Raw genomic sequence first — 19,361 nt, forward strand, 5'->3', positions numbered from 1 at the left:
CAGTTGGCCCTCCGTATCCCTGGGTTTTGCATCTGCAGATTCAACCAACCATGGATCAAAAACAGTATTTTTGATCTGCCATTGAGAATCCACAGATGTAGAGGGTTAACTGTATGCTCTGTTCTACACAATTTTACATAAGGGACTTGAGCATCCCCAAATTTGGGTATTCTCAGGGGTTCCAGAACCAATTTCCCACAGATACAGAGGGACAACTGTATTGTGGTATATTTTCACTTCATATATGTGACATAAAGAACTGTTTTGCATGTTTTTAAACTTTACATAGAAATCATTCTGAATACATTCCTCTGTAATTTGCTTATATCCCTCATCAAAGTTTTCGAAATTTATTCATGTTGATGTATATAGCTCCACTTCATTGATTTTAACTGTTGTGTCATTAATATTCTAGTGGATGAATATGCCACAATTTATTCATTTTCCTATGAATTGCCATGTAAATTGGTTCTAATATCTTGTTGTTAAAATCATGCAGTAACATGCAATAACCATTCTATTCATATTCCCTTGTGTGCATGAGGAGGAATTTCCATAGGGTACATACCTAGAAATAAAATCATTGAAACAAAGGGTGCAAATTACCTGGATATTACCAAATGGTTCTTCAAAGTGGTTGTATTAATTTACACTCCTACCAGTAATATGTGTAATGTACTCTTCTTCTTGTTGTTTTTTTGTTTGTTTGTTTGTTTTGTTTTGTTTTGTTTTGTTTCCAGCTTCAAAAATCTTTTTAATAACAAGGTAGGATCTGGGGTAGTTTTTGCAGCCATAGTGGCCCATCAGCCTCTTGTGTGCTGGAACTCCTGCCCTTGAAGCATATGTAAGGTTTGGTGTGGCTATAAGGGGCTCCTGGGGCCTTGCCAAAATACCTGGACACCTCTTGGCCCTTGAGAGGACCAGAGAGCAGAATGATGCCACAGCCCTTGGGCGAGTCCAGGGCCGGTTGGTCAAACTTGAGGATCTTCCCCCCAACCTTATGGATACAGCTCTGGGTATTGCTTCTCACACAAAGTGCAGACACCCTCAGTTTGAGCACCCCCTGCACATGCAAGTCATCAGTTATAATCCCTACAACCACAGTGATTTTGCCCTCCCAGCTAGGAAGCTTCATTTCCAGATCATTCAGGAAAGGAACAGAGGTGGCCGGTTGATGCAAATTAAGAACAACCTTTTCAGTACCACATGGTTGAAGGTGGAGTTGGTTCATCTGGCCATAAACCTGTATAGTTTGACCAATAGCCTTAGGTAGTCATCCTGGCTCTTGGGCTCCTTGCACTGAGCCTTTCAGTCAGAAAGTGTAAAGAAATATATACATGCCAACATTCATGCATGTATCAGATGTATATGGTGAGCATGTCATGTGTGTGCATTAGGGCTCAGAAGACCCAAGCCTGGATATTCCCACCTGGTTCTCTTTCCCTCTTTTATTTGTCCCAATCTAATTCCTCTCACCTTCCTGTCTTCTAGTGATGGCGAACCTTTTGAGCTCGGCGTGTCAGCATTTTGAAAAACCTTAACTTAACTCTGGTGCCGTGTCACATATAGAACTTTTTTGATATTTGCAACCATAGTAAAACAAAGACTTATTATTTTGATATTTATTTTATATATTTAAATGCCATTTAACAAAGAAAAATCAACCAAAAAAATGAGTTCGCGTGTCACCTCTAATACGCGTGTCATAGGTTCGCCATCACTGTTCTAGGCCCTGCTCAAGTCCCTAAGAAGGCTTTCCTTATCACAAGGTTCTTCACATCTCTCCTGTCGATGACCTCCCAAGATAGCCCTTCACATATTCTCATCACCAGAGGAATATGTAGTGTTTCAGTGGTCCATGCTCTGGCTCCACATCATATGATCTGCTCCTCAAAGGCAGGAACTATCCTGAGGATTTATTAGCATCTCCCAGAATCCAGTGCCACATTCATAATGGGCTCTTGATGAGGTTGGTGAATTGTTAATGGAGTGAATGTAGTTTCCTTTCCTCCCATAGAGTGATATTCCTGGAATGATTTCCTAGAAACAGCTATCCTCCCTCACTTGGGTAATATCCAGTTAATATGCAGATCCACACACCCATTGCTCCAATAATTTCATTCCCCTGTATATACTCTAAAGAAATGTCCTCCTACATACTCCCACTTTTCTTTTATATTCCTCCTCTTCATAAATTTTCAATGACATCCACAAACACTTAGTTTAATTCTCTTAAAGCCACTATCAGTGATGAGACTATTTTTTGAAAACTATAGTTACATATAGGTCAGCATATACAGGCTCACAGTTCATCTTTGCTCAACTTAGAAGAAATCTATCCTGAGAGTTTTCAGTATGTTCAGTTAACAAAGCACATTCTATTCTCATTTCTGGGTTGCTGAGAAGTCTGGATTCTCTTGTTCTTTATTTCTAGCTATCTTCTTGTCTTCTCCTCCCATGCCCTGAGCAATATACTCTTTTTGCCATATTAATCCCAAAACTTATTGTGTTTACTTCAACAGACTATCAATATTCAGTTTTATTTTCTTATTAGGTTTTACTGAACCTTCTTATATTTTGACAGCAGCATGGTATAGTAAAAAGAAAACAGGCTTTGGAGACCATAAGTCTGGGTTTGAACCTCTGCTATATCACTTTACTGTGTTACATTAGGCAAGTTACTATAACTCCACAATTTGTCAGGTGTAGAAATCAGCACTTTCTCTTATGGTTGCCAAGTTAAGTTTCTACAGCATATTTCTGGCCACAAAAATATCACCAAACTTCTAAATAAAAAGAATTAAACAGGATAACATAGATTAAGTGTGTTTATTATTGTGTCCTGCATAGAGTAGGTGCTTGGTAACGATTAGTGTCATCCCTCTTTTATTCTCCTCCCACTCCCTGAATTACTGTCAGGTACTTTTTCTTAAGTAGAGATGCAATAGAAAGTCACCTGTGTGACCAAAAGACCTCCACCACAGCCCTCAAAAAAAATTAATATCTTCTTGTCAGCATTCTAGGAATTTTACCTCTACCAATTAATTATTTTGTACTCCTAATTGACAGGTATTGTAATTGTAGGTCCCTTCTCTACTGCAAGGGAGGTTTTGGCACTTTGTCCCAGGACAGAGAAAAGACAATCTTACCAGTTGAGCTAAGGGACCTAGTGAGTATTTGATGTCTCCTAAAAAGAAAGAAATGTTTCTCTTTGACAAATATATATTATACTGGGAGAGGAAGAAACTTTCCTCTACCCTCAAGGTTCTTTTAGCTGGTCTAATAATCAAATTTAATACCTACATACGTATAGGAACCCCATATACATGAGAGAGTCAGAGACCCCGCATGCATGACAAATTTAGAGACAGAAAGGGAACATGGGTATATTTGACATTCTGAGCTAGGGATGAAGTAAATTGCCTTGGGGGCTCCAAAGGATCATTGCAGGATGAGCAGAAGAGCAGATATTTAGTAAATAGAAGTTTTCCCTGCCCTATAGGTAGGTCAAAAGAGATTATCTCTGATGGTCTCTTATTATTGGCCCCTAATTCAAATTCTAGGCAGTTAAGAGATGAGCAGAAGTTTCTCTTGAGCCCAGAGCTAAAGTTGCCTCTGGCTCAAAACAATCCGCATACCACAGAGGCACATCTTGAGGTGACTCATTCTAAACCCCCACTACACACACACACACACACACACACACACACACACACACACACTGTACGTTTTTACTTAATGTTGTCAATAAGGTCTTGGAAATTATGACTTTAAAAGAAATGATGTACAACAAAACCAATTTATCACAAGCTAATTGATAGAAACAAGAGTTAAGTTCCTACGGCCACAAAAACATCACCAAACTTCTAAATAAAGAGCCCAAACACTTCTAAATTAAGCACTAAAATAAATGTGAGCTATACTATAATAAATGTTAAAAAGATGAATAAAAACAAGTAAGATAATTATTTTACAACCAACTTATTCCAGTTTAGGGTACAAGGTGGGAACCAGCCCTACATGGGACACTCTTCCATTGTAGAGTGCACTCATACCTCACCCCAGGCTCACTCGTACTGGGATGATTTAGATTTACCTAATGTGTGCATCTCTGGGATGTGGGAGGAAACCAGAGTACTGGGAGAACACCCATGCAAACATGGGGAGAATGTGCCAGTTGAGGAACACAGAGAGTGGTTCCTCTGGGAATTGATTTTTTTTTTAACTCACCAACGTTATAACAAAATGATGTTGAATAAAAAGAGTTATTCAAGGACCTGCTATATATATTATATTTATATTATTATCCAATAAAATATCTATCTATCTATCTATCTATCTATCTATCTATCTATCTATCTATCTATCTCTCTATTATCTCCTTACACTGGTGTACCTGGTACACACACAGTCTTAGTCTATTTGGGCTGGTATAACAGAACATCATAAACTGGGTAGTTTAAACAAACAGAAATTTATTTCTCATAGTTTGGAGGCTTGGAATTCCAAGATCAAGGCATTGGCAGGATTTGGTGTCTGGTGAGGAATCAGTTCCTGTTTTATAAACCACCATCTTTTTGCTGTGTCCTCACACCGTGAAAAGGGGAAGGCAGTTCTCTGGGATCTTTATAATCCGAACTCTCATAACCTAATCACCTCCCAAAGTTCCCATCTCCAAAATACTACCACATTGGGGATTAGGTTTCAGCACATGAATTTGGGGGAGACACAAATACTCAATCTATAGCTCATACGAATGCAATGGCGTCATTATACCAGAGATATCCTGCCTCTCTATACAGTGAATGTGGTTTTTTTTTTACTACAGGCCTTGTTATTACTTAAAATATTTAATTACATTTTTAATAATAAAAATCTTGATACCAGGAAGACTGTCACCAACATGGTCCAGTTAATTTCCTTCCTATGTGTACCCACATCAAGGTAGATACTTTGCACCGTAAATGGTTAATAAAGAGTTAGTTCATTTTGAACTAGTTACCTGAAAAAACTATTGGAAAGCCACAGCCACACTTTCACTTATATAAGTAGAGCCATCCTAAATCACTGCAGGACCTAGGTAATTTGAGTCTAAGAAAAAAATAATCGTTCATTACAAAGTGTGAGAAATATTTTAGGGTTGATTTTGTTTCAATGACAATGTGAGTTGAGCATTTATGAGAGCTGTGCAAATTACACCACAGAAGGGGCTAAACTCACATGAATTGTTTAAGAGCAATTAATTCACGTCCAAACTTCTTGTATCAACATCACCTATTTTCCCTAGACAATTTGTTTTAAAAATCAACCAAAAACTGTGATATTCCACCAACAAGACTACAAGAGTGAAAGAACAACCCCTTAGTCAAATGCAAATTGTAATCATATTAGTATGCTAATGAGGTAAGTGATAAACTGTGGGTCAAATTTCCTCTTGTTGGGCTTAAATAGCACTTGAAAAGGTTTATTCCCAAATGTTTGGGAAAGCTAGGATAAAATTTGGGAAAACAATTACAGTTTACTACATGAACATTATCTGTTCAGCAATATGAAAAATTAATAGATGAACTAAACTAAAATGAGACGTAATTTTTCCTAATGCTTTAGAAGTTATTTAAAAAAACATGGCTTAAAGAAAACATTTAATTATTCTAAATTTGGAGTGAAGCCTTTTCAAAAATTATTATTTTACAATTTTAAAAATTTAGGTCTGTTTTGTCTGGTTGAAGAAAATGTAAGGAGGAGCAAGGAGGAAAACAGTTGGGAGAAAAGGTTGAAAGGAGATATGTTTTCACAAGAAGGAATGTTTAGTGATGTCAATGTCTCTTTACTTAAGAAGCCTTTCTTGATTGAACTTATTCCCATTAGCTGATTTCACCCTTTCACAAAGCACCTATGCACTTTTATAGAATTTTTAATATTCACTCGCTTTCATATGCTTATGTCATTTTATAAGTTCCTTAAAATCCAAAGCATGTCTGATTGCATTTTGCAGCATCCAGCTCAGTTCCTTGCCTTCTGGCCAGGTTTGGGGAAAGCCAGCTGAAGACCCAAGAAGACCAAGGGGTGTGGTGAAGAGAGCCCCCAAATGGGGTCACACGATCACCCCCCCCCCTTTCTGTGTGACCATGTCCACCTCTACCCTCTTTGCCACTTCCACAAGCTATGTAACCATGAGCAAGTTGCTGAATTTCCTTAGACCTCAACTTAGACCAGTGGTTCTCAGCCTGCCTAATGCCGCGACCCTTTGATACAGTTCCTCATGTTGTGGTGACCCCCAACCATAAAATTATTTTCGTTGCTACTTCATAACTGTAATTTTGCTACTGTTATGAATCATAATGTAAACATCTGATATGCAGGATGTATTTTCATTGTTACAAATTGAACATAATTAAAGCATAGTGATTATCACAAAAACAATATGTAGTTATATATGTGTTTTCCGATGGTCTTAGGCGACCCCTGTGAAAGGGTCGTTCGACCCCCAAAGGGGTCGCGACCCACAGGTTGAGAACCGCTGACTTAGACCATTGTAAAAGGGCGATAATAAAGTTTTAGTGCAAGGCAGTGGTCTCAACCTTAGCTGCACAATGGAATCACCTAGAGAACTTTAAACATATTGATGACTATGTTCCACCGCTCAGAGCTTCTAAATTCATCAGTGGGGCTGTTGCCAGGGTATAGGGAGTTTTTAAACTCCCTAGGTCCATGGTCAGCAGACTCTGGCTCATGAGCCACATGTGGCTCTTTAGCCCCTTGAGTGTGGCTCTTCCTAAGCCTTAAGAGTACCCTAATTAAGTTAATAACAATGTACCTACCTATATAGTTTAAGTTTAAAAAATTTGGCTCTCAAGAGAAATTTCAATCGTTGTACTGTTGATATTTGGCTCTGTTGACTAATGAGTTTGCCGACCACTGCCCTAGGTGATTGTAATGTATAAATGAGGTCAAGAACCAGCGCTCTAAGAGTCTTACAAAAATGAAATAAAACAAAGAAAAACAGTACCTGACAAGTAGTAAGGCAAAAGTCATTTGTTTCCTTTTTTTCTCTCCAATTGGTTTTCCTATTTGTGTTGGTGGTTGCTGGATCCTGGCTGGAAGCTAAGGGATAGAGGGAGAATTTTGTTCAATGATTGGTTTTATTTTTTTTTTTAACTTTTTATTTTGAAACTAGAGGCCCGATGCACGAAATTCATGCAAGAATAGGCCTTCCTTCCCCCAGCTGCCGGCACCAGCTTCCCTCTGGCACCCAGGGCCCGGGCTTCCCTCCTAACCCCGGCTTCATCCGGAAGGTCGGAAGGTCGTCTGGTCTAATTAGCATATTATGCTTTTATTATTATAGGTCATTTTAAACTTACAAAAAAGTTGTGAGAATAATACAAAGAATTCCTATACACCCTTCATCCGGATTCATCAATCATTAACAATTAACTACATTTGCTCTATCACTCCTCCATATTCTCTATACACATATAATTTTTTTCTGACTTAGTTGAGAGATAGTTGCAGAAAACGTGTAACCAATCCATGTTTCTCTCCCCCTCTCTCCCTTCCTCTCTCTCTGAAAATCAATAAAAACATATCCTCGGGTGAGGATTAAAAAGAAAAAGAAAAAAAAGACAGATTGAAGCCATCGATCATAGTTACTAAAAATGCCTGACTCTAAAAGCAATACTACTGTGGAAAACAAAGTTGCATTTGCTATAATATAATTTGGAATCCCTTTAATACTCACTGTCTTCCCTAAACATTTACCTCATTTATCAAAAACCATTCACAACTTTAGTATTTAATTTAGAATAAACTGCATATACTAGATAGCCTATTGCTATAAATATAATTTGTTTTACTCTTCTAGCAGTAGCAGTGAAGAAGAAAACAGTCTTCTCTAACTTCATATGGGTAATCCTTTTAAGCAATTTCTAAATTGATGTAGGTTGACCTTTTAGTCATGGTTCATTTAAAAATAATATTAATAGTAACATTTATTGAGCACTTATTTACCAGGCCATGTGCTAAATTGTTTCACATATATTTGCTTCACAGCACCCCTCTGAGGCTGAAATTATTATCTTTATTTTTGACATGAAGAGGTTAAGAAAATATTGAAATATTTTGCCTGGGCTAGTAAGCAATGGAGCCAGGATTCAAACTTGAGTCTCTCCAGGTCTAGAGCAGGGGTGGGCAAACTTTTTGACTCGAGGGCCACAATGGGTTCTTAAACTGGACCGGAGGGCCGGAACAAAAGCATGGATGGAGTGTTTGTGTGAACTAATATAAATTCAAAGTAAACATCATTACATAAAAGGGTACGGTCTTTTTTTTTTTTTTTAGTTTTATTCATTTCAAACGGGCCGGATCTGGCCCGCGGGCCGTAGTTTGCCCACGGCTGGTCTAGAGCTTTTAAAAACTGCACAGATGGTCTCTCCACTTGATTGCTAAGTCAGGAAGGACCAGTGAAGGATATGGAACTTCAGCACTTTCTTGTCTTGTGAGGAAGGAGGATAATTTCCTCTACCCTTCTAGGTTCTTCCAGCTGGTCTAATCACCAAATGAGACAACTTTACAAGAGAAAATAACAAAATTTAATTACATACCTACATATGGGAACCCCATATACATGAGAGAGTCAGAGATCCCATATACGTGAGAGGTTCAAAGACAGAAAGTTAAAATGAGGTATATATGGCATTCTGAGCTAAGAATGAGGTAAGACACCATAGGGCTTCTGAGCAAGGAAAGATCATTCACAGAATGATAAGAACAGATGTTCAGTAATTACAAGTTTGTCCTACCACATAGATATGCCATAAAAAAAGCTATTTCTGGTGATAAATCTTGTTATGGGTTAGGTCCCAAACTTAAAAGAGAGGTAAAGTTTCTTGTGAGCCCACAGGGTTACAACTGCCTTCAGCTCAAAATAATTCACATACCAAAGTGGCACACTTTGAGGAGGTCTGCTCTGAAACCCTTTAGTCCCTAAGAATTATTTAAGCTTTAGGTTTGCCTCTGTCTTAGTCCATTCAGACTGCTATAACAAAATACCATAGACTTGTTATGCCCAGATTTCAAGATCCCCAATAGACCACACCAGGGAGCCAGCCGTGTCCGATGCAAAAGCAAAGAGTCTTTTATTCAAACCTGGGCTTGCCTCCCCTACCCTCCTTACTGACACAGCAGCAAGTGGCAGAGGGAGAGAACTCTGTGTGGAGAGAGGTTTTATAGGGGGGTTGGAGTAAGGGGAGGAGAAAGGACTGTGGGCCCTGCCGATTGGCCAGGCGCAAGTCGGTGTCTTGTTACACAGGATGTGGTCATATCTATGGCGCGCACTTCCCTTGATTGTCATTGGTTAGTTTAAAGAAGTCCTGGGTGTGGCTAGCAGAGGCTTGGGCTTCCGGGAAGAAGCAGCTTGCTGAGCACATGGCTGCCCAAAAATGGAGGATACAGGGTAAGATGGAGGGCGTAGCCCTTACCCTGGGGCAAGATGGAGGGCGTAGTCCTTACCCTTTCAAGACTGAGTGGCTTATAAACAACAAATATGTATTTCTCACAGTTCTGGAGACTGGAAAGTCCCACCATTCAGTGTCTGATGAGTTCCCAATTCCTAGTTCACAGATTGCCATCTTCTTGCTAAAAGCTCACATGGTAGAAGTGGCAGGGGAGCTCAATGGTATCTCTTTATCAAGGCACTAATGCCACTCCTTAGGGCTCCTAATACCATCACATTGGGCATTAATGTTGGGGTCCAGCCCCAGCAGGTCCAGGGGTTCCCAAAGGTGTGGACGGAGTCAGCAAAGAAGGAAGGACACGGAGACAGCGTTCAGTTGATCAGCACAGCGAGGTTCCTTTTTCTATTGTCCTGTTACATCTATATTTATACCATTTGATCCTATAAGCATGCCTCTATAATCACATCATGGTATGTTTTGGGTAAGGTTCTACAGTTCCTTGTTTCTTATCTGACCTTTGCCAAAAATCCTGTCTCTATCTAGTCCTGTTGATTTTAATCTTGTCTAGGTTAATCTCTGTGTTTCCATTACAAGGGCTACTCCAAGGTCACTGCTCTACTGATAGGCTACAAGGAAGTGACTAAAGGAGATTATCCTACCCAGTAAAGGTTATGTCCTCCCAGCCTCGCTGCTTGCCTTCCCTGGGACTGCCCTGTGTCGATGGGTCTCCAGGGGTATAGGCTTTGGTGCTTTCCCTGGTGGGCAGACCCCTGGGGATGTGGGCCCAACAAGTCCCAAATTTATTGCCAACAGTCTTAGTCCAAGTTCTTCATAAGTAGTACATGGTATTTCTGTAACACTAGGGGGATTTACTGATTTATTCTCTTCCTTAGTCCTGTTAATCCCTAACCTGGAGAAACAACCTTTCTCGGGGAGGTGGTCCTGTTTAAAACACATAGTGCTAAGAGGGGGAGCAAACATATACCATATACGCCAGGTCCCTTGAAACATAAGCTGTGCAGATGTTTCTTCCCTGCAGCGACTGTGTCAAGCAGCAAGGGTGGACTGGCTTCCGGCAAATTCCCCCATTTTTATTTTTTAAATGACAGCGCATGTAAATCAGCAGCCACCTCTCGGAAGAAGACTTGTTTGTGATTTTGCTAACAGGTCAGTCCGAGGCTTAACCCTATATCGGCTCCCCACACATTAAGTTTCAACGTTTGAATTTTGGGGAGAAACAAACAGTCTATAGCAGCTCCTTTTGTTAGCAATATATATATAGTTTAAAATGTATTTGAATGGAGTTTCATTGGCCACATTCTGCGCCATCTTTAAGCTCAGACAAGGGACTTAGAACATTGATTTCTAATTTTTTAAAAATTCCAACTCTCTAAAGGCAGAATATATCCCATCACTAACAGGGATTCATTGTAGTAGAAGTTCTCAATGAGGCAGAAGTGGAAGAGACCTGGGAGTTTGACAAAGGCTGGCCCTTAAGATTCTGGTATTACTTCCGCTCATTCTGTCAGGTTATTGGTTTTCAAACTATGTTCCTTGAGGAATAGAGGATGCAAATGCCTAGGTTTTCCCAGCCCTTCCCTGCCTTTTAGAATCTGCACATCTTCAACCAGAGCAGGTCCACTTTGACCTATTTAATAGAGTTGGGCTCCAGGTAAGAATTCATTCAAACAAAATAACCCACAACTATTCTATGTTGAAGACTCTAAAAGCTACTATTCTAATTCAGTGCTTCAATTTCTCATACTTTAATGTGTATATGAATCACCTGTGGGATCTTTAAAAATGCAGATTCTTATGCAGTGGGTCTGGGGTTGGGCCTGGGATTCTGCATTTCTTTTTTTTTTTTTAAACATATATTTTATTGATTTTTTACAGAGAGGAAGGGAGAGGGATAGAGAGTTAGAAACATCGATGAGAGAGAAACATCGATCAGCTGCCTCTTGCACACCCCCTACTGGGGATGTGCCCGCAACCAAGGTACATGCCCTTGACCGGAATCGAACCTGGGACTCTTCAGTCCACAGGCTGATGCTCTATCCACTGAGCCAAACCAGTTAGGGCGATTCTGCATTTCTGATGCCAATGCTGCTGAGTATGCTGACAACATTTTGAATAGCAAGGACTAGAATGATCTCTAAGGTTTTTAAAACTCAAATCATTTTTCTACTCAACCAAAGACAACTTATGAAAGATTTTCTCCGCAATAATCTTAAGTTTACCAAATGTAAATTCTAGATTTCATCTCCTCCTATTCCCCCAAGTCTCAGTCTATCTGCCTCAGTCTTTTCCATCTAAATGTCTCATTCTCTCAGGTCCTCTTTTCTCTCTTGCTCTCTCTTTTGAAAGTTAAATGACATTTAACCTTCTGGACATACATTTAAAAATCTTTTTGTAAAGTGAACATTGTGCCTCAGCCAGTTCATCTCACCAAGAACTAACTGCGCAGGGTCTGGGAAATTTGCCACAAGTGAGTTATTTAAAGGTAGTTAGGATGACACACTCTCCTAAATTTAGTATCTTAATGAACTTCTCCAGATTAAGAAGTAACTGTCTCACACTCTTTCACCTTGTGTTCAAAATTTAGTGCATATTTGAGAGTTTGATTATATTTCCTATGTTAGAGCCTTCAGTTTCTTTCTCAAAATACTTCCTCAGTTGCCTTTTTCTCCATACTATCCTTTTTCTGCAAAAAAACAACTCTCAAGTTTTAATTACAAGGTCTTAAGCATCTAAACAGCACTACATCCCCACATCTAACTGTCTAATGCAAGGGTCAACTAACATTTTCTATAAAGATCTGGATAGTAAATATTTTCAGCTTTGCAGTTCATATGTTCTCTGTCACAGCTATTCGATTCTGTCCTTGTAATGCCAAAGCAGCCATAGACAATATGAAACTTTACTTACAAAAGTGTAAGGCAGGCCAGATTGCCCCCTCCTTACCCCCTGGCCATAGTTTGCTGACCCTTGATTTACATGCATGTTGAAACTGTACCAGTCAGATTACAGCTCCTGGGAATATGGAATTGAGATCCTGAGATGGAGTTAAGTAATAACTGTAGGTTGCTAAGCAGGAAAGTTGGGCAAACTGGGTGGTGTGGCCAGAGGTGGAGCTGGGGCCACTATTTGGGACAGCAATAGTAGCCTACATGCAAGCAGATAAGTGAGCAGAAAAGCCAGTCTGCTGAGGAAATGAAGCAGCCATACAAAGAAAAGCTAAAACTAGAAATCAGCCAATGAGAAAGAGAAAGGGGAAACAAGACTTCTTGTAATGTTAGCTGTGCTTCCCACAGTTGTGTCTCACATAATCCCTGCCTATTTTTATATTTGTTACTCCTTTATTTTAGCCAACTGGCATGAGTTTCTGTTTCTTGCAACCAGATAACTCTTAACTCCAGCAACCTTTTATACATCTGACATTCCAAATGACTGCAGTTCTCTGATGAACAGTCAAGCTCTCACACAACTAGGCTTTGCTAGGTGTAGTTTCACTTTCCACCCACACATAGCCACTATTCCACATTCTTCAAACTTTGCTCAGGCATCACCTCCTGAGCTAGAACTTGGTTCTCATTGCTCCTTATGCAAAGCTCTACCACTGTACTTATAAAACCACATTGCATTTTCTGATTTATCAACAGTTTTAACTATAGTTTTCATCTTTACTAAGTTCAGGGCCTGGCAAATAGTAGGAATTTAATATTTTTATTTAATGAATAAGGTAAAACTAAAAACTATATCTGTTTTAACACTATATCTGTAAAATACAGATAGCCTCTCACCAGCCTGAAGGCTCAGAATCCTCAGATGTCCCTTCCAATTTCATGAGCCAAAACAGAAATAATATAATCTGATAAATTTTTTCATATATATAAGGGACTATAGGAATGCACTCAATATGCCTTTACACTTAATTTTGCTCACAGTGTTGTTCAAACCTATATTCTTACTGAATTTTCTGCCTATTTTTTTTTAGTAATAATATATTAACATTTCCTGCTGAAATCATCAATTTTGTATTCCTCCTTGTAGTGGTGTAACTTTGTTTTATGTAATATGTTATTAGGGTAATAAAACTTGGAATTTTTTCATCTTCCTGGCAAATTAAATCTTTATTATTATGAAGAGTCTCTATTTCTGGTAGTGCTTTTTTGTCTTAGAGTTTACTTAATCCAATATTAACATAGCTATTCCAGCTTTCCTTAGAAAATATCACATGGTTTAGTTTTTTTTTCTATCCTTTTCTGCATTAGTATGTTCTAGACATATCCCTTGTAAACAGCATGTAGCTGAATTGTGATTTTTTTTTGTCTTGTGTCATAAATGGATTGGTAGTTCCAGGTTTATCAGATCTTTTAACATTTACACCCTTATATAGTTCCCTCCCTTTGACTCTGGAAAGGACATGTATTTTGCTCTATCCAACAGATGTGGGAAAAGTAACAATATGCTAACTCCAAGTCCTTTTGAAAACCCTGAGCTTGTGTATAAGAAGTCTGCCTATCTGCCTGAAGAGACTATGTGAAGAAGAGAAAGTCATGGAACTACTTGAACAAAAACCAAAGGACCCAATTAACAATGAGAATAAAGGACCCACACATATGATTTCAGTCAGGTTGGTCCAGCTAACCCCCACCATTGAAGCCATCCTACCTGAGGTGCCCGACATGAGAGTAAAGAGGTTATCTAGGACATTTCACCCAGCAGCCATCACCCAGAGATGAGATGAGCCATCCCTCTGGTTTCCTATCCAAATTCCTGACCCACAAAATTATGAAATATAGTAAAATGCAACCAAAGTACGTGCCCTTGACCGGAATCGAACCCGGGACCCTTGGGTCCTCAGTCGGACGCTCTATCCACTGAGCAAAACCAGCTAGGGCAAGATTGATTACTCTTTATTACTCTGTTCCTCTTCTCCCTTTTTTAGATGGAAAGTTGCATAGTGTGATGATTAATTTTGTGTCAATTTGGCATTGCCACAGTGCCCAGATATTTGTTCAAACATTATTCTAGATGTTTCTGTGAGTGTATTTTGAATATGATCAACATTTAAATCAATGTACTTTGTGTAAAGCAGATTATCCTCCATAATATGAGCAGGCCTCATCCAATCAGTTGAAGGCCTTAATAGAATAAACACTGACCACCTCTAAGCAAGAAGGAATTCTGCCAGAAAACTGCCTTTGGACTCAAACTGCAACTCTTCCCTCAGTCGCCAGCCTGCCAGCCTACCCTGAAGATTTTGGATTTACTAAGCCTCCACAATCACTTAAAATAAACCTCTCTCTTTATCTATACATACACACATGAGATGATTTAAAATAGATTTAACCCAGCCGTGGGCAAACTACGGCCCGCGGGCTGGATCCGGCCCGTTTGAAATGAATAAAACTAAAAAAAAAAAAAAGACCGTACCCTTTTATGTAATGATGTTTACTTTGAATTTATATTAGTTCACACAAACACTCCATCCATGCTTTTGTTCCGGCCCTCCGGTCCAGTTTAAGAACCCATTGTGGCCCTCGAGTCAAAAAGTTTGCCCACCCCTGATTTAACCCCTTCACTTCTAGGATATAGCCATTTGAATTACCAATCCAAAGCAATGGGTCTTCAACAGAGTCCCCAGCCCCTTAGCATACCCCGAACTCTAATTGCCACCCCCCATCTCTCAGCAACCCTCTATGGAATGGATAAATGGACCTCCCTAGGTTTCCTTTGCTCCTCAGATGATGGTTTGGTAATTCCTATTTTGTAAGCTCTCTGATGCCTTTGAGATTATATTTTGTTGAGTTTTTCTAGTGTCCTCAGTAGGAGGATTGGTCCATATTACTGCCAATACCAGGACTTATAGAAATGTAGGTATTATTAAATGCTAGAGGCCCGGTGCACTAAATTCGTGCGGGGGGGGGGGGGGGGTGGGGGTCCCCTCAACCCAGCCTGCACCCTCTTCAATCTGTGCCTCTCCAATCCAGGACCCCACAGGGGTCCTAACTGCTCACCTGCCCTGATTACCCCTAACCGCTCTGCCTGCCTGCCTGATCGCACCCCTAACTGCTTGCTCCCCTGCGCCAGCCTGATCTCACCCCTAACCGCTCTCCCCTGCTAGCCTGATCGCACCTAACTGCCTCTGCCTTGGCCCCCGCCACCATGGCTTTGTCCAGAAGGAAGTCGGACATCTGGAAGACATCCGGTCGATCTGGTCTAATTAGCATATTACCCTTTTATTAGTATAGATTATTAGTATAGATAGGTAGAATTTTAAAAGTACAATGAAAATAATCCTTAAAGAAGAAAAATTAGACTTTTTCACAATTATACTTTTTTTAGCCCAGATGGCAGATTAGTACTTAGGAATGTTTTTGGTAGCCCTGGTACCATTTAATTTGAGGAAGGTTACTTCTTTCACTAACAAGAATTCTTTTACTGATAAGAATGCAAGAATTGAACATCACCCCTATTCCAAAAGCTATTCTACGAATTTAGATTACAAAGATGAGAAAGACATGGTCACTGACCTCAAGGGGCTAAAAGTCTAGATTCTTTATTGGTAAACTGGTTATTTTTAGAATTATCAATTCATGATCAAAAAGTCTTTTCTTAAATACATTTTATACAATGATAAACACATTTAAATTCTAAACATGTATATTTGAGTTTCTTTCACTTTCCATCCTAAACATGAGGGCATTTTAAACAATATATTTTCTAATTCATTTGTCTTTGAATAAAGTTTATTATTAAATACTTGTGGTCTCTGACTCTGAATGTAGTTCTGAGGCTCTTCAGGACAATGTAATGAAAAACAAATGCAGAGGCCCTAACCGGTTTGGCTCAGTGGATAGAGCGTCAGCCTGTGGACTCAAGGGTCCCAGGTTTGATTCTGGTCAAGCGCATGTACCTTGGTTGCGGGCACATCCCAGTAGGAGGTGTGCAGGAGGCAGCTGATCGATGTTTCTCTCTCATTGATGTTTCCAACTCTCTATCCCTCTCCCTTCCTCTCTGTAAAAAATCAATAAAATATATATACATATATAAAAGATTTAGAAAAACAAATGCAGAGGGGGGGGGAAGATGGCAGCATAGGTAAATGCCTGTACTTGCCACCTCCCATAACCACATCAAAATTACAATTAAAATACAGAACAAACATCATCCAGAACTGCTGGAAAACTGGCTGAATGGAAGTCCTACAACTAGAGAAGTAAAGAAGAAAGCTCACTGAGACTGGTAGGAGGTGCGGAGTGTGGAATGGGCTGATCCTGCACCCACGTGTGCCTCTTTTTTAATCGGGAGGGAGATTGTCTCTGTGGAGGCTGCCCGGAGGAGCAAGGGGTCCCAGCCCCACACCAGAGCCCCAGCCCAGGGTCCCAGAGCTGGAAAAAGAAGTCCCTATGGGCAGTAAGAACTATGGGCTGTAAAAACCAGCGTGGATTGGGGCTCAGTGACACAGAGGCTAGAGGAGACCCAGCTGTTCCTCTTAAAAGGCAGGCACTACAAACTGAACTTATAAGGTCCTGCTTCCTCTGAGCTCCAACACCAGGGAGAGGCTCTGGGGAGCACAGACACATACCAGGAGGAAATGGATTATCTGGCATTGGGGCAGTTTTCTTCCAGACGGAGGTGCTCACAGGGATCACTGTTCCTATGTTGGGACCTCCCCAGTTGCAGGGCTGACTGGCAGCCATTTCTATTTGCTCCATCCTGGTGATTCCCTAAGACCCCGCCTCATCCAATTTACAACCCCATCCAAGCTGTGTGAAGCAGCCTTTGCATATAAATAGCCTTTCCTTGCTCAAGGTAAAATCTCTCAAACAAGATGCAGCTGGGTCAGGGAGCCCCAAACAAATCAATGATTTGAACTATGAGGAAGCAAAAAATGCCCAACCAGAAAAGCAAAAAGAAAAAAGAATCCAAAAATATGAAGATAGTGTAAGGATCCTCTGGGACAACTTCAAGTGTACCAACACCTGCATTATGGGGGTGCCAGAAGAAGAGAGAGAACAAGATATTGAAAACCTATTTGAAGAAATAATGACAGAAAACTTCCCCTACCTGGTGAAAGAAATAGACTTACAAGTCCAGGAAGCGCAGAGAACCCCAAACAAAAGGAATCCAAAGAGGACCACACCAAGACACATCATAATTAAAATGCCAAGAGCAAAAGACAAAGAGAGAATCTTAAAAGCAGCAAGAGAAAAAAAGTCAGTTACCTACAAGGGAGTACCCATACGACTGTCAGCTGATTTCTCAACAGAAACTATGCAGGCCAGAAGGGAGTGGCAAGAAATATTCAAAGTGATGAATACCAAGAACCTACAACCAAGAATACTTTATCCAGCAAAGCTATCATTCAGAATTGAAGGTCAGATAAAGAGCTTCACAGATAAGAAAAAGCTAAAGGAGTTCATCACCACCAAACCAGCATTATATGAAATGCTGAAAGGTATTCTTTAAGAAGAGGAAGAAGAAAAAGGTAAAGATACAAATTATGAACAACAAACATGCATCTATCAACAAGTGAATCTAAGAATCAAGTGAATAAATAACCTGATGTACAGAATGAACTGGTGATTATAATGAATCAGGGACATAGAAAGGGAATGGACTGACTATTCTTGGCGGGGAAAGGGGAATGGGAGATGCGGGAAGAAACTGGACAAAAATCGTGCACCTAGGGATGAGGACAGTGGGTGGGGAGTGAGGGCGGAGGGTGGGGCGGGAACTGGGAGGAGGGGAGTGCATTTATCATTCTTCTAAATTTAACTTTGCACAAGTAACCCATGTAAAAAATCTATATTTTTCAAAACTTGTTGGAGGGGGGTATGGGGGCGAAAAAAGAGGGACATCTGTAATAACCTCAACAATAAAGATTACAAAGAAAAACAAATGCAATTAGCAGATGACTTTGGACAAATCATATAATTGCAGTGTTTTCATCTGTGGAATGAGAGGGATCAAACTTCCATTTTTGTTTTTATATATCCTGATGCCTATTAATTCTTTTTTTTTTATCACTGTCACCCCCTCAGCTTGACTTCTTTTATTGTTAGTAGGCAGCTTGTTCCATACTCAGCTCACTTACACCCAGAGCCTGGCACACAGTGACTATCCAATTAACATGCATTGTTCAGGAAGGAAGGAAACCTCCATTAGCACCTACTACGCATCAGGCACTGCGCAGGTCTCTTTCATATATATTCCTGTTCTTTTAACCCTCTCAACGCATTTGTGAGGAGGTAGGTATCACTACTGCAGTTTTTGAGGACATGGATATAGATATTCAGAGATTTCACTATCAGCATCATAATTTTAGTAAAATAGGGCCTTAGTTCTGCCACTTACTTTGTATCTGACAGGTTACTTTTCTAACCCTCAGTTTCCTCCTCTGGAAATGTGTAAGAGTTAGGGTTGGCAGATTTAGCAAACAAAAAAAAAATTAGAAAGAATATCCCAAGTGGAACATTTTGTATTTAAAAAATTATGCTACTCTTACCCGAAGTTCAGATGTAACTGGGCACTCCTGTATTTTATCTGGCAACGCTAGGTTTGCGTTATGGTGATGACCATGCACGTAAAGACTCAGCCCTGTCCCTAGCACTTTGTGTGCACTCTGTAAATGCTATGCTCATTATATTTTGGTTCTGATTCCAAAGTCATTTTTTTTCCCCACCACAAATACCTTGAGTTCAGTGTCCACATAAAATTTCAGTCAGCGCGGGTACTAATGCCCTAAGTTTATATTCATGCTTTATCGTCCCTCAAGCGCTTTCAAAAAGCCTGGCCAAGGGCGGAAGGCTCTCGGGGGAAACCGCAGAGGCTCGGGCTGTTGGGGGCTGTCCCTGCAGGGCCAGCACAGGCTTCGCGGTCCCGTACGACCGGCCGGGA

General features: G+C 40.1%; 1 pseudogene; it reads right to left on the minus strand.

Moving 5' to 3' along the window:
* Positions 1-754: 754 nt before the first annotated feature.
* Positions 755-17,161, minus strand: LOC102260974 (annotated as a pseudogene).
* Positions 17,162-19,361: the final 2,200 nt, after the last annotated feature.

The sequence above is a fragment of the Myotis brandtii genome, unplaced genomic scaffold, assembly GCF_000412655.1.
Source record: "Myotis brandtii unplaced genomic scaffold, ASM41265v1 scaffold191, whole genome shotgun sequence".
In the NCBI taxonomy this organism is placed as follows: Eukaryota; Metazoa; Chordata; class Mammalia; order Chiroptera; family Vespertilionidae; genus Myotis; species Myotis brandtii.